This window comes from Phoca vitulina, unplaced genomic scaffold (assembly GCF_004348235.1).
Source record: "Phoca vitulina isolate PV1807 unplaced genomic scaffold, GSC_HSeal_1.0 scaffold17, whole genome shotgun sequence".
Classification (NCBI taxonomy): domain Eukaryota; kingdom Metazoa; phylum Chordata; class Mammalia; order Carnivora; family Phocidae; genus Phoca; species Phoca vitulina.
The window spans coordinates 11,055,682-11,059,669 of NW_022589720.1; the positions used below are offsets into that span (position 1 = coordinate 11,055,682).

A 3,988-nucleotide genomic window follows, 5' to 3' on the forward strand; every position below is an offset into this window, starting at 1 on the left:
GGGGTGGGGGTGGAGTCTGCATAGAATTCTCTCTCTCCCTCACCATCTGCCCCTCCCCCACCACGTCCACTGGTGTGCGCATTCTCCCTCTCTCTCCCCAAAAAAAGGGGGGGGCATGGAATAAGTACTAAAGATATTGAGAAATTATTATTGGATTGGTATAATACTGTAAATATGTTTTTAAGTCTTTATTTACTAAAGCCACATACTCCCCTCCCTGGCAGCCAGGTGCTAGGGTTGGGAGCTAAAGTGAGTCTGGCATCTTCGAGTGCCTGGGCCACGGAGGCAGCCCTAGGGGCAGAGATGGGTCAACCCCATTAGGCTACAGATGAAAGGCTGGGGTTGGCTGGCCCTGGTTTTAGGGGCCCCACTGGGAGCAGCCGAGGCTCAGAGGAGCCAGGATCTACACTGTGGAGGCTGCAGGGCCCTGGTGGATGAACTAGACTGGGCAACTGCCCAGGTGGATCCCAAGAAAACCATTCAGGTGGGCTCTTTCCAAATCAACCCAGATGGTCACCAGTTAGTGGTGGAGGTGCCTTATGCTCACTAAGACGCCCATCTCACAGGGCTGCTGGAGGAGGTATGTGACCGGATGAAGGAGCATGAGGATCAGACTCACCCATCCACCCACCGCAAGAACTACGTCCGTGTAGTGGACCAAAATGGAGAATCCAATGAACTGGACCTACAGGCCATCCGGATTGATTCAGACATCAGGGGCACTCTCAAATTTGCTTGTGAGAACGTTATGGAGGAACAGGAGGATGAACTCATTGAATTCTTTTCCCAAGAGGTTGACAATGTGAAAGACAAACTTTGTCGTAGGCGAACAGATCTATGGGACCATGCCCTGTACATATCACTCGATGAGCTATGAACCACTGGAGCAGCCCAGACTGACAGGTTTGATGGGTCACTTCCAGGAGGGGAAGGGGGGACAATGCCTTGTCACTATGTTTTTAATGAAATGAACTGAGAAATTATGAATCCAAAAGTACAAAAAATAAATAAATGAATAAAGCTACATACTGATGTATTTGTAGATGAAACAATGTGATGTTTGGTATTTGCCTTAAAATCCTCCAGCCATGGGACACCTGGGTGGCTCAGTCAGTTGGGCATCCGACTCTCAATTTTGGCTCAGGTCATGATCTCAGGGTTATGGGATCAAGCCCCATGTCAGTCTCCGCACTCAGCTCAGAGTCTGCTTGAGATTCTCTCTCTCCCTCTTCCTCTGTCCCTCCCCCCTGCTCATACTCTCTAAATAAATAAATAAGCAAATAAATAAATGAATAAATTTTTTTAAAAAATCCTCCAGCCACAACAATAATGGAGATGAATAAATAAAACAATTCTCCAAAACCGTCAGAGAATGTGGTTAAGTGTTCAGGTGGGGGATCGGTAACAGAGCTTTCATTAGACGATTCTACTTTCGTGTATTCTTCAACTTTTCCATAATAAAAAGCTAAGAATTTTTTGGTGGTTTACAGTGTTTGACGCTACACACAGCCCAAGTGGGATAAAGCCTGAGAAGAGTGACAGCATGGTGTGAATATTGTGAAGTGAGCAGACACCACATCGTCTTGTTGCTCGGAGGCGCCAGGCTTTCTTCTCACTCCTAACCCCAAACCTCCTCCCTTTATGCCTCTTCACACCAACCGCTCCAGTAACACCACAAAGCCCAAAACACACTGAGGGGTTCCAATCTTGCTATTTCGTGAAAAATGCCCTGCACCTCGTCCACTTGGTAAGTTCCTATTCTTTGCTTCCAGCTTGCTTAGGACTCACCCTCCTCCATAGTAAAGCTTTCCCGAATGTCACTCCCGGCTCTCCATCACTAACCCCTCCCATCCTCGAACAGAGCACAACGCCGTGTAATCATGTGGTCATGACTCATCTCCTCTACTCGAATGAGCCCTTCAAGTATTTACTGTTGGAGGATATTAATAATATTTAACAACCTATACACTAACAAAAATTAATATACGAATCAACTAAAAATCGGTTCTTACAGCCCCGTTTATCCTCTAAATAAGCTAAACTATATGTATTATAAAACAACTAACAAAATCTTACGTTCTAGCACATGTCAGCTTAAAATACATGCCTGGTCTAAGGTATTGTCTGATACAGAGAACTGCATCAATCTCTTCCAACAAATCTCCCCCACTAATTGCACAGCCGTTGGGTGGCATCGTCAGAGAATTTCTCTTTAATATCAGCTACATTTGTCATGGAGCTGGATGTTCACCCAGTTTCTACTAAATTAACAGCAAATACATTCAGAATTTCCCTGATCCTCATAATATTGAGATTTTTACATATTCAAAATCTCCAGTAACAACATTATCATTCAGTCCCTGAAAATGTCCATGCCCTAATCCCATAAACCCATGGATATATTAATGTACATGGAAAAGGGAACTTTGCAAATGTGAATAAATTAAGGATTTGGGGAGGGGAGAGATCATCTTGATTTATTCAGGTGGGCCCAACATAATCAGCTTTAGAAGCAGGTTGGGGGCCTGGGTGGCTCCGTTGATTAAGCATCCAATTCCTGATTTCGGCTCAGGTAGTGATCTCAGGGTCATGGGATCAAGCCCCACATCAGGCTCTGTACTCAGAGCGGAGTCTGCTGAAGATTATCTCCCTCTCTCCCCCCTTCTGCCCCCCCCATTCATGAGCCCACAAGTTCGTGTGTGCGCTCTCTCCCTCTCAAGTAAATAAATAAAATCTTGGGGTGCCTGGGTGGCTTAGTAAGTTGAGCATCTGACTACTCATTTCTGCTCAGGTCATGGTCTCAGGGTAACGGGATCAAGCCTCGCCTCTGGCTGCATGCTTGGCATGGAGTCTGCTTGGGAGTCTCTCTCCCTCTCCCTCTGCCCCCTCCCAAATAAATAAGTAAATCTTTAAAAAAATAATAAAATAATAAAATATTTTAAAAACAAACAAACAAACAAAAACAAAGAAGCTGGAGACAGGAGGGTCAGGGAGAAAGAAGCAAATGTGGAGGAAGGAATGTTAGTGTGGTGCAAAGAGATGCCATGAGCCAAGAATGCCAGTGACCTCTGGAAGCTGGAGAAGGAAGGGAAATGGACTGACCCCTAGAGGCTCCAGAAGGAACGCCTGCCAAAACCCTAATTGGAGCCTAGTGAACGTGACTTTGGACTTACAAGACGGTATGAAAATAAATTTGGGTTGTTTTCAGTCACCAAGTTTGTGCATTTATTACAGCAGCAATAGGAAACTAATAAACAAACAAGTCTTCAAGGGTGTTTGCTGGTACGTCACATTTAAAATCAAACCCAACCATTCGGGTTCCATGAGCGATGGTTCACTCATGCGGTTAAGGCCAGTTCTGAGGCTTTGGTATAAAGTATCTTCTCTGTGCTTCAGCTTCCTCCTTTGTAGAATGAGCGGGGGAGGGGAATACTAATTACAGTACCCAAACAAATCTTCTTTGAGAACATGGCTGGCCCAGAACAATGCTGTATGTATTACCCCAGCTTTCTCATAGCCAAAGTCCTAAGGAGAACACAGTTTCTGCACAGGCTCACCAGCCCAGAGGGCACCAGGCATTTGCCCACTGGGGTACCAGGGCCACCATCACTGTTTCCCCACTGCTTCTGAGCCCACCTGGCCGGGAGAAGACACATGGATGGCCCAAGAAGCCATGGTAAGTTCGTTTAGGCAGGTAGGAGGCTTGTCAGGACTAGGGCATCCTTATGGCAGGCGGTAATGGGACTTCCCAGGAGCTGGTGAGTATCAGGAGTCCACAGGAGGGAGCAAATAGCAGGCATCCAAGAGACAGAACTGTAGGGACACTGATGGTCTTAGACACACACACACAAAAAGAACAGATGGCAGCCCATAGCTCTGTGCCAGGCATTAGTCCTTCAATGCTGGAAAACTGTAAAAGTTCGAGGATTCCTAGTGAGGGGACATAGTGGCCAGGGCAACAGTGGGGCCCTTGGGGATTCTGAGGCAG

The 3,988-nt window shown here is 46.3% G+C and overlaps 1 pseudogene; it reads left to right on the top strand.

Annotated features, from left to right (window-relative positions):
- Nucleotides 1–328: 328 nt before the first annotated feature.
- On the top strand, nucleotides 329–877 carry LOC116639116 (annotated as a pseudogene).
- Nucleotides 878–3,988: the final 3,111 nt, after the last annotated feature.